General features: G+C 37.0%; 1 long non-coding RNA gene across 1 annotated transcript in view; it reads left to right on the forward strand.

Annotated features, from left to right (window-relative positions):
- LOC118935935 (uncharacterized) overlaps positions 1-22,309 on the forward strand; it is a 137,096-nt gene extending 114,787 nt beyond the window's left edge. The window contains exons 3-4 of the long non-coding RNA XR_008996254.1: positions 20,456-20,645; positions 22,200-22,309. This is a non-coding gene — a long non-coding RNA (uncharacterized LOC118935935). The remainder of the gene's footprint in view (positions 1-20,455; positions 20,646-22,199) is intronic.
- Positions 22,310-25,757: the final 3,448 nt, after the last annotated feature.

The raw sequence follows: 25,757 nt of genomic DNA on the forward strand, positions 1-25,757 counted from the left end.
TTTATGTGGTGTTCGTAGTGATTTTTCCTTTCTCATTTCTGATTCTGTTTATGTGAGTGGAGAGTCTATTTTTTTCTTGATATGTCTGGCTAGGGGTTTATCTGTTAGGTTTGTTTTCTCAAAGAACCAGCTCTTGCTTTCATCATTTCTTTCTATTGTTTTATTCTTCTTAGTTTCATTTGTTTCTGCTCTAATCTTTATTATGTCCCTCCTTCTACTGACTTTGGGCCTCATTTGTCCTTTTTCTAGTTTTGTTAATTGTGAGTTTAGACTCTTCATATGGGATTGTTCTTCTTTCCTTCAGTAGGCCTGTATTGCAATATACTTTCCTCTTAAAACAGCCTTTCCTGCATCTCATAGATTTTGCAGTGCTGAATTATTGTTGTCATTTGTCTCAATATATTGCTTGATCTCTGTTTTTATTTGGTCATTGTTCCATTGGTTGTTTAGGAGCATGTTGTGAAGCCTCCATGTGTTTGTGGGATTTTCATTTTCTTGTATAATTTATTTCTAGTCTCATAGTTTTGTGGTCTGAGAAATTGGTTGGTACAATTTCAATCTTTTTTAATTTACTGAGGCTCTTTTTGTGGCCTAGTGTATGATCTATTCTTGAAAATGTTCTGTGTGCACTTGAGAGGAATGTGTATTGTGCTACTTTTGGGTGTAGAGTTCTGTAGATGTCTCTTAGGTCCATCTGTTCTAATGTGTTTTTCAGTGCATCTGTCTCCTTCCTTGTTTTATCTGGTTGATCTGTCCTTCGGAATGAGTGGAGAGTTGAAGTCTTCTAGAATGAATGCATTGCATTCTATTTCCCCTTTGTGATTAAAATTGTAACATTTCCAGAATATCTTGCCTGGCTTTAGTACATCTGCATACCAATATGCGTTCAGAGGTGGAAAGAAGTAAGGCTTTAGTGCATTTGGATCTTTCCTCAGAGGTGGAAAAGTTCATCTCCATATCAATGAGTAATTACCTGGGCAACAGAGGGCTTATCTGTACCTGAGAGGCGAGGGGGAGGGCCGGTTTTGTGGCTGCTTGAGCAGGAAGAAGAGATGGGCCAGACTGCAGTTTTGTAAGCAATAAACAGGTTTTAAACTTTAGTTCTCCCTTTGATTTTGGATTTTAGAGGTATTTTGCCCCAGGATTTCCTTTTCCCGGACTTACAATTGGCATAGTTGGCAGGGTTCCTGTGAATCTGATATCTGTCATAATTGGTATGACAATTTGGAAGGGCTGCCCCTAGAGTTGATGGGGAGAAGTGGCGCTCATTCTGAGGGACATTTGTCTACACTAGTGTGGTTGTGGAGGTGCCACCACCACTGCTGGCCATGCTGACCCTGGCCCATGGCCTGAGTCTAAGGCTACTGTTTCTGCCACTGCTGCTGCTCTTGCTGCTGGCTGTAGCCTGGCCACAACCATGGAAAGGAGCAGAGATCTGGGTCACCTTGAAGCAACTGGCTGCTGTGTACCATGCCTTGCTGGCTACAGAACCCATTGCCGGAACTGCTCCAACCAAGGTAATAACCTCCTATCCCCTCGCGGGTTGGGTGCGAGACTGGACCCAAAGATCACAGAGTGGCATGGCACAGACACCTCAAAAGACAATGTGAGTCCATCGGTGTGGCTTGTCTTTCACCTTTGAAGAAGTCAGCTGAGCCCGGAAGGAGTGCCTTGCATGTTGTGCAGATCAGCAAACCACCAAGAGGGACCTAGAGCATCTCTCTCTCTACAGCCTATGGTCGGTTGCCAGTTACTGAGAGTGACTCGACTGATGTACCTGCTTTATTGGACATGTGTTGCAAGGATGGGTGCAGCAATTAGGAGTAAAATGGATGTGGCCCTGGACATTTCAACATATAGATCGGCAATGGCTGTCTCTTCTGGCACCTTGGGGAAAAGGTCTGGAAGCTGGCTTTCTGTGTATTCCTGTGATAACAGCAAATTGGCCCCTGACAATCACTGTTATTTGCTTCTACGGTCTTTGTGTCCTGGATACGCCCCCTGGCTGCAACTGCCACGTGATGGCTGGAATGGACAAGCTTTGGACTTAATCTGCAGGGGACTTTGAACCTAGCTGAAGCCTCTGGCTTGGGAATTATGATTGTGTTGCTGTTGTCAAGAAAATAATGTTTAAAGAGAGGCTTGCCTTTGTCTAATGTTTGGTAAAAGTTTTGTGAGCAATCTAGCATGATTGTTAGGAATGAGTAAACAAGTGTAGAAATGTATTTTGTGCTTAGTGAGAGATTGTGCTGTAAAGTACATTTACTTAATCTGCACAGGCTGAATCCTCTGGCTTGAGGATTATCAAGATTTTATTGCTGTTGCTATTGCATGTTACTAGATTGGTCAGAAGAGGGGGATGGAGTAAATTGTAAGGCGAGATTTCTGGAGGGGTGGACTGTGGGTAAAATTGTAACATTTCCAGAATATCTTGCCTGGCTTTAGTACATTTGCATACCAATAGGTGTTCAGAGGTTGAAAGAAGTAAGGCTTTAGTGCATTTTGCATCTTTCCTCAGGGGTGGAGAAATTCATCTCCATACCAATGGATAATTACCTGGGCAACAGAGGGCTTATCTGTACCTGAGAGGTGAGGGGGAGGGCTGGTTTTGTGGCTGCTTGAGCAGAAGAGAGAGATGGGCTGGACTGCAATTTTGTAAGCAATAAACGGGTTTTAAACTTTATTTCTCCCTTTGACTGATTTTGGTTTTTAGAGGTATTTTGCCCCAGGATTTCCTTTCCCCAGACATACACCCTTTTAATTCTATTAGTATTTGTTTCACATATGTAGGTGCTCCTGTGTTGGGTGCATAGACATTTATAATGGTTATGTCCTCTTGTTGGACTCATCCCTTTATCATTATGTAATGCCCTTCTTTGTCTCTTGTGACTTTTTTTGTTTTGAAGTCTATTTTGTCTGTTACATGTACTGCAACTCCTGCTTTTTTCTCCCTATTAGTTGCATGAAATATCTTTTTCCATCCCTTCACTTTTAGTCTCTGTATGTCTTTGGGTTTAAAGTGAGTCTCTTGTAGGCAGCATATAGATTGGTCTTGTTTTTTGTCCATTCAGTGACTCTGTCTTTTGATTGGTGCATTTCATCCATTTATATTTAGGGTGATTATCAATAGATATGTACTTATTGCCATTGCAGGCTTTAGATTTGTGGTTATGAAATTTTCAAATTTAACTTCCTTACTATCTAAGAGTCTAACTTAACTCACTTAATATTACAAACACAATCTAAAGGTTCTTTTTCTGTCCTCCTTTTTCTTCCTCCTCCATTCTTTATATATTAGGTATCATACTTTGTATTCTTTGTCTATAGCTTGATTAACTTTGGGGATAGTTGATTTAATTTTGCATTTGCTTTGTAATTAGCTGTTCTACTTGCTTTACTGTGGTTTTATTACCTCTGGTGACAGCTCTTAAACCTTAGGAACGTCTCCATCTATAGCAGTCCCTCCAAAATACACTGTAGAGATGGTTTGTGGGAGGTAAATTCTCTCAGCTTTTGCTTATCTGAAAATTGCTTAATCTCTCCTTCAAATTTAAATGACAGTCTTGCCGGATAAAGTATTTTTGGTTCAAGGCTCTCTGCTTAATTGCATGAAATACATCATGCCACTCCCTTCTGGCCTGTAAGATTTCTGCTGAGAAGTCTGATGATGGCCTGATGGGCTTTCCTTTGAATGTGATCTTATTTCTCTCTCTAGCTGCTTTTATAGTCTGTCCTTATCCTTGATCTTTGCCATTTTCATTAGTGTATGTCTTCTTTTTGTCTTCCTCGGGGCCCTTGTGTTGGGAGTTCTGTGCAACTCTGCGGCCTGAGAGACTATATCCTTGCCCAGATTGAAGTTTTCAGCAGTTACCTCCTCAAAGACACTTTCTAACCCCTTTTCTCTCTTCTTCTTCTTCTGGTACCCCTATAATATGAATATTCTTGCTTTTGGATTGGTCACATAGTTCTCCCAATATTCTTTCATTCTTAGAGATCCTTTTTTCTCTCTGTGCCTCAGCTTCTTTGTATTCCTCTTCTTTAATTTCTATTTCATTTATCATCTCCTCTACAGTATCTAATCTGCTTTTAATACCCTCCATTGTGCTCTTCAATGATTGGATCTCTGACTGGAATTCATTCCTGAGTTCTTGAATATTTTTCTGTACCTCCATGAACATGTTAATAATTTTTATATTGAAATCACTGTCAGGGAGATTCATGAGGTCAATTTCATTTGAATTCTTCTCAGGGGTTGTATTCATAATTTTATTCTGAACCAGGTTTCTTTGGCATTTTACATTTGTATATGGTGCCTTCTAGTGCCCAGAAGCTCTACTCTCTGGGGGTGCTTAGCCCCTGAGGTAATGTTGGGGATTGAAGGGGAGCATTATTTGTGCCTTGGAGGTGGAAAAAGATTTTTCCTTCTTCCCAGCTGCTATGCCTGCTTCACTGCCAGAACCAGTGGTCCAAGCACACAGGTATAACTCTATGCTTTGCTTTTGTAGTTGCTGGAGACAGGGGCTTCCCTCTGGCTGGCCTAATGCCCGGGTAGTGTTTCCCAGTTTGTGAGCCAGGTGGGGCTCGCCGGGAGAAATCATGGAGGGGGTCCGAGCTGTGTAGCCAGCTAGGGAGCTGGATCGCCTGAAGATTGTGAAAACTCCCAACCTGCTGGGCAGAGTGCACCCAGACAATTTTGTCTACTTGTCCTTTCTCCTGAGCAGTAAGCTCTATGCAATTCTTGCCCATTTAGCTACCCTCTTGCTGTTAGGAAGTGTCTCATACTGCCCACCTTTCTTTTGTCCCAGAGCAGCTGGATATGGATCCCTGCTTTCCACAAGTGGCTGGTATCTCAGTCTCTCCAGGTGTTCTGCCTGTTTTAGCTTTCCATCCCCCTAATCACAAGAGTACCATGAAAGCACCAGGAAATGTAGGTTTGTGCTCCCAGAGCAGATCTGTGGCGTTAGGTATTCAGCAGTCCTAGGCCTCCACTCCCTACCTGCTCCATTTCTCTTCCTCCCTCCAATGAGCTGGGGTGGGGAAAGGGCTTGGGTCTAGCCAAGCCACGGCTTTGGTAAATTACCCTGTTTCGTGAGGTGCATTCTTTTCTCCAGGTGTGTGCAGTTTGGCGCAGCCCTCTTTCCTGTTGCTCTTTCAGGATTAGTCATATTAATTATATTTTCATATTATATCCAGTTTTATGAGGAAGCCTATGTTTCACCTCTCATGCCACCATCTTTCATGTTGCTTCATTTTTTAAAATAATTTATCATTACCTGAAATTATATTATATTTTGCTTTCTTATTTGTAGTCCATCTTCCCCACTAGGATGTAAATTCCATGAAGGCAGGGACCCTTTCTGAATTATTCATCACTATTTCCCTAGCACCAGAATAGGGTCTGACCCTCTATGGGTCATGATACACACATGAATTTGTTGACTGATTACTGTAAGCCAGGAATTGAGATGGTTTTGTTTTCTCCATTAGTCTATATGACTGGGTAAGATAACTGTGACCATTTCCATTTTATCAAAGAGGAACGTGGAATGCAGAGGGTTAGAAATCATATAGTTTGCAAGTGATAGAGCTAGGGTTCAAGACTAGGTTTATTTGGTTTGCTTTGATTTGTTTAATTTAAAATAAATTGTTTATGTTCAGGAGAAAGAAGGAAGGAGGGCTTTACTTTATGTAGGATTGCCTGCTTTTTAAAACCTTGCATCTTGGCTGTTGGCATCTAGCCTCAAGTTGCTAATTAAATCACCAGTCAAGTTTAGAGCATTATTTTGAAATATATAATAAAAAATGTTGGCAAAAACAATTTTTGAAAAATCTGGTTAAGTTCCTTACCTTGTTGTATTGGGGTTTGTTGTAAAATCTCTTTTTTTTTGTCTAACAAGGTATAAGAATTTTAAAAAAGGGTCTCTCCTTGAAGATTTTATCTCATAGATCTGTTTTCCTGTAATAATATTCTACTTTATACTATGTTCATCTTTCTCTGTTGACAATGAAAATGCTAACCTTATACCAGGTGACTCTAGGTACCTTCCACAGCAGTTTTTAAAAAAATATTTATCACTCTTTTTTGTTGTCAGTATCCAAGTGGTCTCCCAGAGTTTTCTTTAGTTTGGCAAATTCAGAACTAGTTTGCTTTTCATGTTCATGATGCAAACAACCATTAATCTTGGGAACATGCCAGGACCTTTGTTGAATTCTATTATTAAGGAAAAAAAAAAGGGTGTCATTTATGCAGAGGTAATGTAAGATGCAGATATTGGTCAGTCTGCTATTAGCTAATACTTGGTAAAAGTTGAATTATTAATTTTTGTTATTAAAAGGCAGCAGTTAAAAAGGACAACTATTTCTAAATTTCATAAACTACACATTACTGCTGATTTATGGAATATTTTGTGAACTATCTTGCAGTTTCAACATATTATTATATTAATATAAATATTTTGTATCCAAAATTCTGTAAATAAAATTTCTGAGTTTTTCTTTAGCTATGTGTATTAGCTAATTTTTAAGAATGATTTTGACTTTTTTAACACTGTGGGATTTTTGTTGTTGCTCTTTAAGTATTACTGATATACAATCTTATATTGGTTTCAATTGTATAACATAGTGATTCAATAGTTACCCATATTATTAAATCCTTGCTCCCTCTAGTACAGTTACTATCCATCAATGTAGAAAGAAGTTACAGAATCATTGACTATATTCTCCATGCTGTACTGCAATCCCTGTGACCAATTTATATTGTGGTTACGAATTATTGTGCCCCTTTATCCCCCTCTCCTTCCCCCCAACCCTTCCCCCTGGTAATCACTAGTCACTCCTCAGTGCCTATGAGTTTATTGCTGTTTTTTCCCCTCTGTTTTGTTTTGTTTTTATATTCCACAAATAAGTGATATCATATGGCATTTGTCTTTCTCCACCTGGCTTATTTCACCAAGCATAATACCCTCTAGCTCCATCCGTGTTGTTGCAAATGTCAGGATTTATTTATTTTTTATGGATGATTAATATTCCATTGTGTATATGTACCATCTCTTCTTTATCCATTCATCTATGATGGACACTTAGGTTGCTTCCATATCTTGACTATTGCAAATGGTGCAGCAATAAACATAGGGATACATGTATCTTTTCAAATCAGGGCTCTTGTTTTCTTTGGGTAAATTCCTAGAAATAACACTGTGGGGTTTTATACCTACTTACTAGGATTCACCTATCTTTTACTGGTATTCTTAGACTGGATGAAACCTCTAGTACCAAGTGTGGCACGTAGCAAGCATTTAGTACATGTTAACTGCTTCCTCTACAATCTTGCATTTTCCCTCTTCCTGCCACACAAAAAAAGCCCTTTTTGGTAGTTGGGAATATGCTGAACAGCTTATATCATTGTGATTGTTCTTAGGTAAGGGAATAGTTATTATTTTTTTGCATCAACTTTTATTCTCTATAATGTTCCTTAATATCCTTGGTTACTATTTATTTTTATATTAATTAAACTATAGCAGTCATTTCTAATAATACTGATTTTCTTTTTTAATATTCTCTTCCTTGAAAGTTAATATTTCACTCTCTTCTATATTCTTGTTTTCTTTATTTCCATTGGTCATAAAGTCAGTATTTATACAAAGCAAGAATGCTCTGAAATTACTCTCTGACTGCTTTTTCTTAAAATCAATCTAGTAACTGAGAGTTTTAAGCACATTGTTTATGGATTGAAACTGGTTGCTAGATATGTTAAGTTTCATTGCTGCAGTATTATAAAAATGTTGAATTTGAATGTATCTAGATGGGACCACCATTCTCCAGTTCTGCAACAGATCCCACCATTTCCTATCATTTTAATAGCAGAAACTCATTTATTTATCCGACTCCTGAAAGCATTTCAGATTTGACACTGGCTTTGGTATTGAGGATGAATTTGCTGTCTAAATGACTAGAAATATTCACATTTTGATTAGTAAATGTACTCCAGAATGAAAACCTGAAGTTGAATTTGGCTTTAGCAATAGCTATGAAGACTAGTTACTTAGCTTCTGTAAGTCTCATGTTCTTTACTAATAAGAAATAAGGAAATAATAAGAGTAAGTAAATAAGATAAGTGAAAATAAATAAAGTTTCCATATTTGTAAGAAATAATTGTAAGGATTAAAGGATTATGGCATATAGTATATGTTCAATAGTGGAAATTATTATTATTGTTGCCCTAATTTTTATAACCCTATCAAGTTAGCTTTAAGGTACTCATGGTTGGGATGGAAAGCTAATGGAAGTACATTTATGAAAAAATAAATATAGCATAGTACATATGATCATTATAGTTATTAACATCAATAAGTAACAATGGCATTATATTTTGGATTACTTCCATTTTCAGAAACCCACTTTCTAAGAAGTGTTTCTGGGAATGACTTCTCAGCAGGAAATGTGGTATATGGTTCCTGGCCACATGGTCTTGATTCTTGAGGGTATCATCTGTTACTGGTAGAAGTGGCCAGGACTCAGACATATAGACTTCCCTTAAACATTTGAAAGGACTAAAAAGATGATTTTTTGGCAGCTGAATAGTGTAACCAATCACTGTATTATCATTACATGCTTTGGTTAATGTACTTTTTGGCATGGATTTCTGTGGAAGCATGACTTACCAAATGACTTCACCTCTGTGCCCCTTTAGTGGCACAGAGGGGATGTAAATAGAGGTATGAGAGAGCAGTGTGCCATAAATGCATCAGGATTTAGTTCCTTCAGAAGATCACATAAATAAACACATAGACAGCAACTGGTCTGCTTCTTTTTAAATCAAATGTCCTTGTCTTTTAATAATGAGTAATTTTTTCATTGGTAGGTAGGTTTCAATTGCATTTAATAATAATATAAAAATGGGAAGCCCAAGAGACCAGTGAATTTTATAAGCACAAATATTCCTATTGGGGAAATGATATGTAATGCAGTAATTTTTCCCCATTGAGTTGCATTGATCACTTTAATAATTTTTCAAATAAAAATGTTTACCTGAGTAGAAAATAGCACAGAGAATAGAATGGGTGGACAATAGGAACTTTCTAACCCCTTATTCTGTCTGGAAGGAAGGTGAAAGATAATAAGGTATAAAATGAAGTATGTTTTGTAAGGAGAAAACCTAGTTTTGGTGACATGGTTCCAATACATACTCTATGAATATTCACTTCATAGGCACAACATCAGTACCTCCATTTTTCAGATGCAAAAACTGAGGATAATGAAGGCTAATTAAATTAGCCAAGGTCATGTAGATAATGAGGACCTGAGTCAGTTTTTTAAACCCTTGATTGTCTGACTTCAAAGTCTGCTCTCTGTCCATCATGATACACAGCCTCATTATGAAGGTACTTTTTAATTACAAGTCATTATTGTTAGAAAATTGAGAACAGGTGTCCACCTCCAACCATCTGGGACCAGAATCAGGAGGATGAGACCTGGAAGATGACAGAAATTCTCCCTAGGGCTGCCTCTGGGAGCAGCTCACAAGACAGGGCCCTGAGGCCTAGTCAGATGAGCAGCTACCAGATAATTAATCAGTCTGACAAATGGCTGCACATGAAAAAGGAAACCAGCTGTGAATCAGGAGGCCAGAAAAGCAGGGGGACCCATCATGCCAATGTAGATTTGGCTGAAGAGGAAAGTTGGGAAAAGAAAACAAGGCAGAGGCAGCTTGGAATAGACTGAAAGATTCTGATCCTGTTACCTTTTCGCACAGCCTTGGGAGGACAGTGTAGTGCTGAGGGGGCTGGACCTCTCTGTGCTACAGGCGCCAGGGGGTGGCAGGAGAGCATCCCTGGAATAGTTTAACAGTGCAGGGGATCATAAAGGGGGGAATGACAGAGGAGATGGGTGACTTGTCTTGGTCTTATTAGAAGCTCGTCTTATGTTATAGCTTGATTGGGGAAGTCTCTTGCATGAATATGACAATCCTGGGTTTTAAAAGCAGATGTGGGGGTGAAGAGGGCAAGGAGTAAAGAAAAAATGCACTGGGGGAGATTATAGACAGGCCCACCAGCACCCTCACTCCTTCACATCTTTAATCTATATACCCTTGATCAGCTTTTCGATATATGCATGGGGAAGATCCAAATTTTTCAGTTGCAGTACCCCAGAAATGTTATTACAATATGAAAACAGTGATTTCCTACAGCAGATTAGGTTTATGGGCTTGAAGCTTGCATACATTTTTTGCATTCTTCTTTTTTTTATTTACTTTTTGTCATCTCTGTACTTCGTTAGCATTATAGAACCCGCCATTGGTGTGAAATTGACCTGTCAAACATAATACAGAATTCTATAAAACTCAGAAGATTGAAACTCTTAGTCACTACACAGGGCCCAATTTCAGGTGCATTACATGCTCTGTCATATCGAGTAAGACTGCTTCAAGCTCTGTCACTATTACAGCTCCACGTCCCACATATCATTCAGTTGCTGCAATATTTTTACTTTTTTTCTACTAATCCAATAGCATTGGTGCTGAACAGTGATGGGAAGGACAGCACTCAACAATGCCAAAAACATTCAGGGAATTTAATCTCAATTCCAAATGCATAAGTTCAACTTCTGCATAGACACTTAGAATATTAAAAGGCTGGGGAAAATGGTTTTGAAAGACTCTAGTCCAATAATAGCAGGGGCACAAAGAAGTTTAGATATAGATAGGAGAATTATTTTTAAAAGCTTTGTATATAGATATGAAAGCAGGCAGTGCATTTAAGGGTCTTTCTTTTTAACAACTGCCAACTTTTCAGTACCATTTGAACAGAAAAGTATACTGCCATTTACCTTGAGAAAAGAATTAATCATAAAATCTGATGACACTTTTATTTCCAATTATTAAATAAAAATATATTTATCGAGGCCTTCTATGTGCCAAAAACTTAAATCTTAATGTTCTGTGGTGTCTTGTCATCTCACAAGGCTAGAAATAAGGTTCAAGAATATCTATACAACCTCTCTTCAGCTGAGGATATTGTGGTGATACTGCCCTTAACATTTTCTGACCTCTTCTTGGAAAGTCTCATTTAATTTAGCATTTTCACAAAGTATATCATTCCTTCCACTGCTTGTTCTAGGGGAGTGTTAACCATAATTATATATTGAATATCATCACCTTCTAGGACACCAACCTGGAAATCTGCATGGGACATACTTGAACTAAAAAATTATCTGGTCTGAAATTCAAATTCACCTGGATGTGCTATGTTTTTATTTGCTAAATCTGGCAATCCTACTTAGGGGGCCTTTATTGATGCTTTACATATTTCCTTTGTGACAAAAGATGAAATTATTACATGCACAAATGTGTGTGTGTGTTCACATACTTGCAAACTCTCATTTATTAATCTTTCAAGAAACTGCCAGGACAATGTTTGGAGTTAGTGCTCATTCAGCATTGTGTTCTGCATTTCTGAACTGAAGAACCTTCTATCACATGGTTCTCTCACCTTCTGGAAAACCCTTTTTTTTTTCTCTTCTGTATAGATGCAAGTGTCCTTTCATCTGTTAATATCCAATTCTATGTTATTTATTCTTTACTGATTCAAGAACCATACATATACTTTATTAGCTTGGGGTTTATTGATGGTATGAAGGGGAGTTAACCCTTATCATATCAATGTAAGTATCAGGATGCTTTAGAAAGGCTTGATTAAACTTCAAAACAAAACGATCTTCATAATCATAGGGTAATATAATATGTGTTAGTTAAAAATGTACTGAATGATCTATTTTATATGGAAAATCTAATTTAATCTGGAGATTGGTGTTATTATTATTCTTTTTTTTTTTTTTTTATAGATAATGAAGCTATTTAGGGAGTAAAGTAACCTGTTCAGGTTGCATACTGTAAGTGGTGGATTCAAGCTCAGGCGAACTAACTGTAAAGTCTGTGCTCTTAACCATTCACAATTTTATATCAACAGTTCTGCAATAGGTCACACTTTCTCCCTAAGTTTTACATAATATTTGACTCTGAATAGAATTCTAAGAACAAGCAGTATCTTAGACATGGTTTCCTTAATACTGTAATGAGCTTAGAACTCTTATGTTATTCTTTCAGATGATTCAACTTTCCTCAGAACTCTGCTTAATAGCATTCCATATTTTGAAAAACACTCTGGTCCATTAGTTGAATCAATGAGGTAACAACGGGGAGCAGGAAAATGCTAAAAGTATTAACAGACAGTAATGCAGCTTCCTCAGGATGAGTTCAGTATTATAGCAGCAAAATAGTTTTGCTATCTTTGGCTAAGCATATAGTACTGAAATGAACTTTCACTAAGGATATGAAAAGATGATAAAAACACAAAAAATGTTTTTCATTCATCTATTAATCAGCTTGCACTGTGTAAGTAACAAGGAGAAAATATCTTTGGAAACTCTGAGATGATGGTATTTTCTAAGTTATGAGAAATTTTAAGATTAACATGTTAGAATAATCAGTTCACTTTCATCCTTTTAAAACCTAGGTGAACTTGATTCACTGGCAACTGTCTGGATAATGGTGAAGTTTGTCAAAATAGATTCATTTGAACAGCCATGTAATACACTTCAAATTAGGCTGTGCTCATTTTTTTTGGTTATCATTCCCTCAGTGCTCACCTGCCTGTGCCAGGCTCTGTATTAGATTCCAAATTTACAGGATGTGCTCTTAAGAGGGTCAAAATTTGGGGATTGGAGTACTGGAGATAGATGGGAAAACAAAAGTAAACAAAGAAGTTATAGTGGATGATGCTAGAATAGACATGTGAAAAAACATGGTTGAGAAGGAAATCAGCTTTTCTCAGGAAATGTGCAGGCCTCCTGGAGGAAGTGGCATTTGGGCTGCATTTTAGAGGTTGAGTGAAGTTTTGGTTCAATCTGAATTCACTGGGAAACTCTCTACATCTTTGGCTTCAAAATTTTCTGACTCTCAAGCTCCTGTTGTTAGTCTTCTCTGATGAGTCTTATTTCAGAATACCAATTCACTCATCAGAAAACACTTGTCGATAAATTGCATTTGCTCATATATACATTTATATTTATTTTCAGTTAACTTTGAATACATAATAGGGGAATACATTAATCTTCTCACTGAGAACTCTCATATAGTTACTTGGTACAGTAGTACTGAACAATATTTAGTTGATTAAAAAATGACAAATACTGTGACCTACTGCCCTTTTGATGTCAAGTAATGTAGAAGATTGCACTGTGTGGGTGCATTAAATAGTTCTAGGGCTAGCTCTTCTCAAGTCATGTATGGATACTCATTTTTTCTTTCAGAGTGAGGATAACTTCCTAAAGCTTTGTTGTTAGCTTGACAAAGAAAGGAATGCACATTTCAAGAGAACATTTGTACCTTGCTTTGATTTATTAACTGGGTAAATTAATTCAGGATACAGTACATGAAAGTTTCTGATGTTTTAAAGCTGTAACATTGGTCCAGTGAATCAGGCCACGTTCTCATGAGAGGGTCAGCACAAATGGTTGCAGTATTATTGCAGTTGCCCCTCACTCACTCATACGTCAATGCTTTTATTTTTTGGTCTCTAGTGTTTCGAACCTGATTTCTAATTTCTTATCATTTCAGTGTCCCTAAATTGCTGATCTGATGGATAGTATTGACCTTGTTTTTTCTTCCCATTTACATCAGTCTATGATCTTTCTTCTTTCTGGTGAGATGCTTGTTTTAGATTTCTTATGTGCTGATTGCCAAATCTAGCTCATCAGCCCTCTCTCTTATGGGCAGATCTGATATAATGATTTTTCCATTGCTTATTTTGAATATTAGCAATTATGTCCTACACATTGTGAGCTCTGTGCTGTTGCTTTTGGTTATATGGCTTCTATAAACAATTCATGAGCTGCTTTTCCCATTTATTATCTACTATGTGTGAGGTACTTTGCTTTTACTGTTAATTGTTTTTTAGAATTTAAACTATTATTGATTTTCTTCACACTCAGTAGGTGTTATTATCACTGTTTCACAAATAACTTAAATGAGACTTGCCCAAATTCTCACAATTTTCACTAGTCAGGACTCTGTATTGCAAGTGTGAGTAATCCAACTCAAACTAGCATAAGTAAGAGTTTCGACTGTTTCATGTTCCTGGAAAGGAGAAAAGGTAAAATTTCAGGCATCTTTGGATCCAGGGATTTAAACCATGTCATTAGAATTTTGTCTCTTTTTTCACATTTCTCAACTTTCCCTCTATGTTGGATTTATTTCCTGGCAGCTGCTTCCCATGAGGTAACAAAAGTGGTTGCTGGTATCCTAAGCTTACATTCTATTTATGTATTTAAACCATGGTATATTCATACAGTTTGAGATACTCAGCTGTAAAAAGCTAAAGAGCTCTTGAAACATGCAATGGTATGATTGAATCTTTTTTTAATTTTAATTTTTAATTTTTTGTTGATTTTTTTTTACTGACAGATAATTGGTACACAATATTATGTTGGTTTCAAGTATACGACACAGTGGTTCAACAGCTACACACATTATTAAATCCTCACCCCAACTAGTGTAGTTACTGTCAACATAGAAAGATGTTACAGAACTATTGACTGTATTCTCTATGCTGTACTTTCATTCCCATGACTAATTTATGTTATGAATGAGATTTTGTGTCTTTATCTCCTTCGCCTATTTCACACAACCATCCCAGCCCCTCCCCCATGGTGACCACCAGTCATTTCTCAGTGTCTATGAGTCTCTTGCTGTTTTGTTCATTTTATTCTGTTTTGTGTTTATTTATTTATTATTTTTTACATTCTATATCTAAGAGATCTCAGAGAATAATACATCGATTGGAAAGCCCTAGGAAAAAAAACTAGGAACGACTCTGAATTGCCCTAATGTGGATTCATGCTAAACTACAGACCAACCTCGTGGCTGGGTGATTGGGTTCTCTGAGTAACTCAACTGTATTAAATGCCACCCGTAGCGCTAGAAGGTGGGGCCAGACTCCTAGCCACTTGGACTGCTGCTAGGGATGGGAGGCTCACCACAATATGCTGGGAAGAAAGAAAACGCATGCCCACTACAAACCTGTAGATGGCTGAGTCAGAATTACACCCAGGTTTGTATAAATTAGAACATCATTGTGAAAATATGGTCATCCATTTATTCAACAAATATTTAGGTACTTTTTAAAGCCATAGAATACAGTGATGAACAAGAAAAATGACATGCCTGCCCTTATGGGGTCTCTATTGTAGATCAAGGCAGAAAATAAAATATTCAAAAATAAAAGTATGATTTCTGACAGCAGTAAGTTTTATTAAGAAACAAAACATAGTAGAGAATTCAAGAGGGACTGGACTGAGTGAGTGGTTAATTTGCTAGTGGTGTCAGGGAGGTGACATTTTTTCAGGGACTGAACGAAGGGAAGCTGTGAGCTATGAGAAGATCCCAGGGAAGAATGTTTCCATAAGATGGACAGCAAGGGCCTTGGAAGATGATTTACGGGGTTTCTCTTTTCATTGAATTTCTCCCCTTTCCCCCTTCCTAAATGTCAAAACCTGCATTCTATCTGTTGCCTTCATAAGTAAATCTGGACTGGTGACTACATGGGTTTTTATATTTTGTTCTGCAAACAGTCACTGTAATGGCGATCAAATGACGAACATTTAATTTTGTAGTCATGCTAGACTCCAGAGCTGTATTGGCACCTCTGTCTCCATTGGTAACTCTATTCTTCCCTTTTGTCAAGGTGGTAGCTGTTTGTCACTTCTAATGCCTCTCTTCTCCCCTGCCACTTCTTTTACTTGTCTACTTGGATGCTTGCCATTCACTTAGTTTTCTTATTTCTTCTCTTTCCTATATCTTTTTTTGTTGCTTGGTCCAGACAGCTTGGATTTTGCACAAATTGGCTTGGCTCTTATAGTCATTACTAACTATTTAGAGAATGTCTCTTCATTCTGTGTAACAAATCAGCCAATCATTGCACATTCTGAGTAATTTATAGCTCTTCTGTTCTTAACAATTTTGCTGTTATTCTCTTCCTCTTCTAGAGGTACTCACCCACTACCTGATGGGTGCCATTCTGAAAGCTTGAGGCTGTGGGACACTGTTCCATCAAAGTCATTGTTCTGTTTTGTTTTCTTCTTGCTCTTTGTAGTAGACTCCATCCACACTAAAGCCAAACACCAGGATCCTTATTATTTGTGAAATCCTTTAAATTTATCTTGGCAACATGCCTCACATCCATGTTTCTTTGTCACCACCTCTAGCATGGCCAGTGTAACTCAGACTCTTACAATTTCATACCTGGGCTGATGCAGCAGTCTTCTACTGGTCATCTTTCTCTATCCTTCTTGGTTCATCTTTCACATTTCTACCAACACTATTCCTAAACTACTGTTTTCATAATGTCATCCTGTGATCAAACTCTTCCCCAACTTTTTAGTATGGCAGCCAGCACACTTCATGGTAAGTTATGAATTTACCATTTCTGACACTGAACCTAGCCTCTCTCAGATCCCTGTTCTTTAGGCAAACTAATACACATACTGTTTCTGAATGCACGTTGAACTGTCTGGACTTCACACTTTGGTTTCCATACTTGACTCTTTCCCTTGTCCAGAATGTTTTCCCTATTCTTCTTTGCCTCTATAAATGCTACTAATAATACAAAAAATCCAGTTCATATTATTTATATATTTTGGAGTCCTCTGTAATGATCCAAGTTGGAAGTTGTCAGTCCTTCCCAAATTCCATTTTTTACTATATAAAACTCCTCTGATATTCTTAATTACTTTTTCCTATGTGAGAGTATCCTGACAATTTATTTGCATTTCTCCCTGTTACTGTATTTCTTTCTGTCCTTTTTAGTGCCTGCTTATTGTTCTCTTCAAAATGTGCATATTGGTTGAATTTTTTTTCTTATTATTGTAGGTTTGTGATAATATGGGAGACCAGGCAGGAAGACTGAGCTCAGATACAGATATCCATATCTGTATAAATCTCATCATATGTATTTATTGCTATCTCTATAAATATGTATGTATCAACAAAATTCCTTCAAATGAATAAGAATGCCAACAGCTATGAAGTTGGTCTTCTCAGGTCTTCTAATATTTCATTCCTGACATACTAGGAAAGATCTCTAATTCTGAGGTTCCTTTTCCATTTTAGTTTCAATAATGCTTGGATTTGTTGATCTTTACAGCCCACTCTTAACTATGTTATGTTATTTACAGTTGGTGGCATACTGTGATGATCATCATGACAACTGTTTTTTTGCTTCATTGTTTCTATACAATGGTTTATTTCTGTGTTGTTTTCATTTTTGTATGTGTATAAATTTTCTAAAAAGCATGTCATTTTTCAAGTAACAATCATGCTATGTTTTTCAAACAAACAAACAAACAATGCCGTTGCTCAGTCATACGGCATTTATCATTTATGCTGAGTTTTCCCCGCTTGGTTATGTTCTATTGGGAGTATTTGGACAAGGATTACAGAGGGAGAGCGTAGATATATTTGTGGAGGGAGAGTATAGGTATGCTGAGGACTTTTCCCTTACACATGACTTTGCCTTTCCTGAAACTTGCCCTTCTCCTCTAAGTTGCATGCTGTTTTTCATGTATCAAAATATGTGTAGGTTGGGCTCTGGACTCTGGACTCTGACTGCCCTGGGCTTAGTAGTTCCATCTGCCAGTTACTAGGTGTCCCATCTTGAACAAGTTACTTGATATCTTGGTACCTCAGTTTCCTTGTTTACAATATGCAGACGTAGGACTCTTGTGAGCATTAAGCAAGGTAACACCTGTAAAGCAGTTAGCATGGCCTGGTTGCATAGTAAGTTGTCAGTAAACTTTAGCTACTAATGTTAGCTCAGTCCTAACCTAGACAGCTTTAGGTAGATTTGTATTTATTCCACCAAAATGGAAACACAAAGATATCTAAAATGATGATATTTACAATGTGAGGGAGATATCAATTTTCCATTTTCAGGAGCTCTGGAAAAAGAAGAGCTACTTACATTCCTGAGGTGAATTTAATTGTAAGTTTCTTGGACTCTGAGAAACGGGCCCAGTGTCTTCTTGGGGCCTTTCCTAGTCTTTAAAAAAAGAGAAAATAATTTAGAATTAGATGTTAAATATAAGGTAAACATAAATGAGTACATAAGCTATCTTTAATACTATTCAAAATGTGCATTTTAAGATTGTTTTGAACACCTTAGATTAAACACTGTACTATTATAATACTGCATTTGAAAAGTAAAAGGCTTACTAAGTTGATACAATGTCTGAAATTTTCTAGGCTTAACATTAAAACACTGGGAATTATTCTATTAAATACCTTATATATATATGCATATATGTCATGCATATATATAGATTTGGTAATAACCATTTTGCTAAGCTAGTAACTTAATGTACTGGATGATACTTCATCCATACACATTTCAGAGATGTATAAATTATATAATTTTTTAACCTTCATAAATATTATAATTCGTAAGTTAAAACACTAAAATAAAGATTTCATATCAATAAGCTTTTTATTGAAACTTGAAATATTTTATTGAAGCTTAAACATGTTATTTCCAAATATTTCTTTCTTAAAAACAAAATATTGGCAATAACAGTAGGTGTCACTGTAGCAAAAGAAACCAGCCTTTCAGAATGATACCTTTTTTTCCCCTAGGAAGGAAACATTACATTACAAGAGAATTTATAGAATAATTTGTTCAAGCTCAATGTGTCCATCTCCCTCTATGAAGAAAGCAGTCTTTATTTAAATCAACATCTTACTCTGCATAAGACATCTTTGGAGTAGGAGATTTGTGGTCTTTCTGGGAAAGTAGTTCTAATTTTTATAAACCTAAAAGTCAAGAAATTCTTTTGTAAATACAAAAAAAATTTCATCTTAGAGATTTTTAATAATTTATTCTTATTCAATGTCCAGAAAAATAAATTTTCTAAATACATATTTCTTCACCAGTAAGCTTATTAATTACCTAAATAATTTAACTATTTATGAAATAGAAATAAAGATACCTTATAAAATTGAGGATGAGCATAAAATAAGAAACATGCATTCCTTCATTTATATATTGGCTACATTTAGTCGAGCACCTATATGCACTAGGCATGGTAGTTACAAGACAGGCAATGTCTTTGCCTGGATGGTGCTTACAGTCTAGCAGATTTATACAGATTTTTATACATTGTGAAGCTTAAATAACTATTTGTGAGTAAAAGTGTAATTATTATTGAGTTCTTTGGCTTAAAAGATTACAGTGAAGACCCTTTAGTCTTTCATTTAGCAGAATATAAAGATAAGTATTATCAGCAAGTATTTACTCTTCTGGTAAAGTTCCTTGATAATCCTCCAGGATATCACTCCATTTCACTTTCAGTTCATGTAGTTTGAGTGATAGTGATTCCTCTCCAGCCTCCAAAGGTAGTCATGAAACACAGGTCTGCTCAGCTAGGGTTTTATATTCTCATGTCTACAGTGTCATCACGCACCAGCCCCTCTATGATCTGTCCCCTGATTCCACTTGGACCTAATTTCTTGTCACTGCCTGCCTCACACTACACCTGTACATATCTTGGTGTTTCTCTTTTCTGTGTTTTTGCTTCTATTTGTCTGTCTTCCTAGAATGCTCTTCATTTTGCCTCTTCCTTTGTCAATTTTATCTATCCTTTAAGACCTAGCTAGGGAGTTCTTCTCTACAAGGCTTTCCTGCCAACCCCCACTCTCCTGCCCAGTTGGGTAATGGTTGCTTTTGAGAATTTCCTCGGTCTTTGGGCAGTTATCTATGTGTAATTATGCATTGTTTTCATAATATTTGATCTGCTGTCTATTCTCCACTTAGATGGTATACTTCTGGATGCCTGAATTTGATTCCTCTGTGTATTCCTAGCACCTCATTCAGTGTCTGGGACCCTCATTGCCTGATACAGGTTTGTTGACTGAAAAACAGTAAGACCACTGTGGCAGAAGCCTGTCTTCCTATAATAGGCCTTTGTTGAATTTCACAGTTCTGGAGAAAAGTAGTTCAAATGAAAATGCACTGAATTATTCCATCACCCCACCCTTTCTGTCTACGGCAAGAGAATTATGTTCATTAGTTTCCTCAGGTTTGCCTTAGGAAATGATATCCAGACTTCATTCTACAGTATTTATTGAGCTATTGAAGGCTCCGTGGATCATGCAAACTTGCTGTGTTTCTTTTCCTCCTATAATCTCCTCCAGCATTTATAGCCTGGACTATTAACTTACCAATTAATAATATACTATCTGTGGCATTTCTTTTTTGTGATGTATTTTTATGTAGTACTTAGTCTATTATTTAATATTTTACATGTTTACATATGAATAGGGATATTCATTCATTAGCACATTTATTATTTATTTATTATGATTTTTTCTGAGAATGCATTATAATTCACATCATTTTTCTTTTTGCACAAGGTATCATTTGGGGTTCTGGTTATGTGAGCAAGAGAAACTGGTGAATTTAAGGACAAAAACAACCTATTGGAAGGCTGTCATGGAACTCACTGTATTTAGGGGAAGACTGGAAAACCAGGCTTGGAATAGAGAAGTGGCCCCAGTTGTCAAGGCAAGGCCTGTAGAATGGAGTTGCACAGGACCATCACTGGTAAGAATGATGTCTCCTCTCCTTCACTCATTTTCACCCTCACTCAGATTCAGTGTCCTGGAAGAACATGGCCAGATTCAGGCTATGGACTTGCTCTTCAGTTGTCCTGGAATCATGAGTGGGAGGAATTGAAGGAAAAATCCTCCAGTGATTTCTTGAGCTTCTAGCAGATACTAGGATTAACCAAGGTAGTTGGGAAAATTCTAAAGGAAGGAATGAATCTTGAGTAGTTAAAAAGTGATGTGAGCATTAGCTTGATACCAAATCCCAGCATTGATAGTGATTCACTGTATGGCCTTATATGAATTTCTTTATCACTTTAGGTGTCAATTTTTCTCCTGTATGAAATAGGGATACCAATATTCAGTTTACATGGTGGTTTTAAGGATTAAACTAAGTAAAGTGTTATATGAAAGGTGCCTATTACAGTGTCACATAGAAGGTGTTCAATGATTATTATTGATTAATCTATGTGCACACAATATAAGGCTATTCTATATAGATGAAGCAATGAAGTAGCAATTATTCTCTCTGCCCTTGTACAGTTTGTAGTTTAATTAGCAAGAAAAACACTTGTGATTTAATTTAATCCTCACAACTACCTTGTGAATTGGGCAGAGACATTTTTATCATCCTTGTTTTTCATCTGAGCAATCAGAGATTCAGAGACATTAAGCAACTTGACAATGGTCACACAGCTCATAAGTGACAGAGCTAAGGCTGTGACCAAGGTTTCCTGGAGCCAATGCCCTTTACATTTGGGGAGATAAGTAGCTCAGTGAAGGATAGAATTACTCAATTCAATTCCATTCAGAAAATTTTACTGAATACCTAGAGTGACAATCTGATATGCTAGGTGCTGTGGGGAAATATAAATATAATATGTCATCCCTGGTCTTGAAAATGATATAATCTAGGGAGAAAGATGGACATGTACACAACTTACTGAAATGCAAGATAAAATGTGATCAATGCTGTGTTTTTCATTTAGTTCTTTTAGTAAACATTTATTGTATCTGGCTCTGTATTAGATGCTGAAGATGTAATGGTAAACAAAAGAATAAGCAACCTTAAGGGGATTACATTTTGTTGGAAGGAAGCAGAAAACAAAAATTACAAAGCAAATATATACACATAAGATAATTTTAGCTATTGATAGCAATGCTTGCTAGAAAAAAAGTGCAGTGTGATTCTGAGTTAGTGTGGGCTACTTTAAATAAATTATAGTGCCTTTGAGGTCCTGAAGAAGTCAGTCATGTTAAGATGTGTGGGAAAAGTATTCTGCAGAGGGCAAAGTGCAAAGCTGATGAAGTGGGGATGAACTTAGTAGTTTTGAAGAGTAAAAAACTGGCATGACACTGCATGGCCAGAACATAGAGAGCAGGAAGGGCACAGCAGGGGACCATGAGATATGGAGATGTAGATAGGAGCCAAAAAAATTGCAGAACCTTTAACTAAAATAAATAAATGTCTATTATTATTTTGAGTTTAGTGGAAGCCCCTAAAGATTTAAGCAGGGAGGGGATATTATTTGATTTGTTTTGTTTTAAATAGATCCCACTGGCTGCTGTGAAGAAACATAATATTCACCTTGATACTTTCTCCTTTAAAAGTCAGGGAGGGCATCCAGAATGAAGGAGTGCTCTGATTAATGAGGTGGGTGGCTTAGGTATTCCAGGAAAAGGGAGTACCGTCATCAAAGGAAGAGAGTTTAGGAAGTGGGAAGTGTATTTGGGCCACAGTACGTTTTCCAGTGTAGCTGGAGCATCCAGTGTATGGCCAACTGGAATGAGATGGGACCAGAGCTGAAGATGGATGCCTGGCTATGTCCTGATTACAATTTGCTGGCAGCTGAAAACTATTCTGTATTTTAGAAAGATAATACTGTGACTGTATGAAGGATATCAGAGGAGGCAAGAAGACCACTGATGAGGTTCCTACAAAACTCATTTGAAACATGGTAAAGGCCATGCAGTAAGAATGGAAAGGAGGAGACAGGGAAGAGCTGTTGACAGGAAGAGCTGACAGCACTTGGTGATGAACTAGATGTAAGTGGTAAGAGGAGGGAGAAACTGAAGACATGTGTAAGGCAAGTTAGGGATGCCCTTTTCTGTGAGAGTAAAGTTGGAGAATAGGGTGGAGATTTCAGTTTTGAACAAGTTGAGCGTAAGGTTTTGGCAGGACTTCCACATGGTAACACTGGAGAGACAGCTGGAAAAGCAGGGTAGCGCTCATCAGTTTGGCCTTTAAGAGCACACCTATTCCAACTAATTTCTTATAATCTGTGAAAAATTTTGTGAATTTTTAGATATTTGCTATTTTCAAGAAGACAGAAGTTTCACAAGTGTTTGTCAGAACCAACTGGCATTTTCTACCAAAGGAAAAGGTTTTCATCTTCAAAAAACAGAACGTTCAGTAAAGAGAAAGCTGGTTGATGATTTCTACTTCCTTTTCTTACTTTGGAAGCTGAATTGTCAGACTTGTTTAGGCCTGAGGATTGATATTAGGGGATCTTATAATACAGCCTTAGTGTTATAAGGAAAAACATCTTGTTAAAGTAATCTACAACTGGTAATGAAGATATACTGTCTTTTGTGTCCCTGAAAGAAATAAAAGGAGAGAGTTGGAGAAAGCAAGATTTTTTAAAATAATTTATGTTTGTTTATTTTGATAGTTCTAGCAAAATATCAGACACAAAGATTAGGTTTGGAGGCAATATAAATGGCTAAAGGAGAAAAAATTGTCAATAAGAGAGAAAGGAACTCCTTTTATGAGCACTTAAAAGGTTCACATTTGAAATGAACAGCTCCCTGCAGTGCTAAGTTGGGCAAACTGAAAAGCAAAATGGAAGGTTTATGTCCAGTTCCAACCATAGTGTGAGCTAAGAGCCTTTCCCATTTCTCCTCCTCACTTCCATAATCGTATCTTTCTCAACAGTTACATTTTCTCCTCATGAATCAGGCAGTACCTTTTTTGCTAATACTAATTTGAAGATATGGAGCTAGGGGAGTGGAGATACCTAATTTACCACCAGAGGTCATTTTTAATTGCTCTCTCCAGTGTCTCAGGACTGCATCATTGTTTAACCGACATGACTCAGTGTGGCTTTGGCGTGACTCACAGAACTTCTAATAGATGGGGGTTAGTGTCACAAGCTGACCAATCCACATAAAGTAAAGGAAGAGAAATGAGGCTGCGGTTATTGAATCCACAGCTGACCTTAATGATCCGGGTTAGGAAAGGACAGCCTGTTCTGAGGGAGAGCAGTTAATTTTGCAGTGTTTTTGTTGCTGGTATTATGGTAGTGACAGTTCCTTTCCTGTTTTATATTTATTTATCCAAATTGTTTTGGAAGAAGAACTTAGAGGCATGAAGACATGCATAATCTTAGCAAAAACCACCGTACTGTAGTGTAGGTGGTCCAAACAATGGGGAGCTTGTTAGCTGATTATAGGCAGCTTGCTTGACTTCTGATCATTGTTTTCTTATCTACCCTTACATAGCCTCTGCATTTCAGACTCATTCTGTATCAGGCACTTATTTGCTCTTTATAGCAAACTCAGGAGAAAAATACCATTGCCAAAGTTTTCACAGGTGAAGGAACTGTAGATTTTCCAAGGACACATTGCTAGTAAGTAATGAATTTGAAATTCTCACTTTGTCTCTCTCTTCAAAGCCAGTGCTCTTTAACTGCCCTCCTAAAATTCCTCTCATTTGTAAAATATGGGTGATAATAACACCTGTCTTATAGGCTTGTACAAATTAAATAATAGAGCTCTGAAATATCTAGTACTTTAGTAGCATTAGGTAATCAATAAATGCTTGATAGTATTACTAAAAGTAATGAAGAAAAATCTTCACTAAAGCATTTGTAGCAGCGAGTCCTTGCTGGAACATAACCCTTCAACTCTTCAGGGTGAATTAGTGTGATGTTACCAGTACTGAAAGCAGATGGTAAGGAACCAGTTCAAAGGAATGCATCTCTAGTAGTGAAATGTCAAATACTGTAATGTCTGGATGGGAAACATATTTTTGTGCAATTTGAATCATCCTGGTAACTCCCAGATCATTCCTTGTTGATCCCAGCATGCTTTTTCTTTAAGTAACATTTGCCCTAATAAAAATAAAATTATCAGGTTCAAAGTAGTAGAGTCTGTGCTGATCTGGGGGAGGCTAGGATTAGTTTAGGAAGCCTTAATTTTGTATAACAAAATACAGTACCTGGTAGCTCTAGTACATGTTGTGAAAACAAATGCTAGCAATATGAGGAAAAACAGGAGAAACAGAGGTTTGCAGGAGAGTGTGGGAAATACCCATTTTAGTCTTTTGGTTTTCAACTAGAAGGAGGAGAGAATGGAGGATGATAAGACCATTCCAGAAAAAGTAACATTATTTGTTAAAAATATAATAATTATTACCTTCTGGATCTTCTAACTTGGTAGATCACAAAATGGAAAGCTCACTTACTTTGTGATGGTTATCTGACCTTTTAGTCTCTTTGCTACTCTTGATGTCTGTAGGACACTGCTGCCTGAGTAGGACCTTTGCTTTAGACACAGCTCTTGTGCTTTTCATCAATGTGTAAAGCAATTTGTGTCTAATGGCAGTTTTATGGTCCACTGACTGTACTGAAATGTAGTGCTTTACCAACCATGAACTTCGACGTGTTTATAACAGGGACTTAATCTGAAAATATGCAAGAGACATCTTTGTGAATATAATTTATAATCAAATAAACTCTCATGTAGGTGTTGAATAGCATATGAAATTAATATTTGTGCCTTGGATTTTGCAGTTAATTTTGTACTCTTCAAGTGACATAGTGACATCAGTAGGTGAACTGAAGGTTGAAATCACGATTGCTTAGAAGGGACATCAAGCCTTATGAATTTGCATTAGAACTAGAAACAGCAGGGGGAATAATATAATTAACATATATGAAATTCCATTTTTTAATGAGAAGTAAAACCTAGAATGAACCCTACAAAGGACCTTTGGATAAACACTCTGTTATGTCACAGCTAACAATGTCAATAATCTTTGTTATTATACTTGAAGATCTTTATTTCTGCATGTTTATGGGCTTTGCCAAAATTTCCAATGTATATTTTA

This window comes from Manis pentadactyla, chromosome 3 (genome assembly GCF_030020395.1).
Source record: "Manis pentadactyla isolate mManPen7 chromosome 3, mManPen7.hap1, whole genome shotgun sequence".
Taxonomy (NCBI): domain Eukaryota; kingdom Metazoa; phylum Chordata; class Mammalia; order Pholidota; family Manidae; genus Manis; species Manis pentadactyla.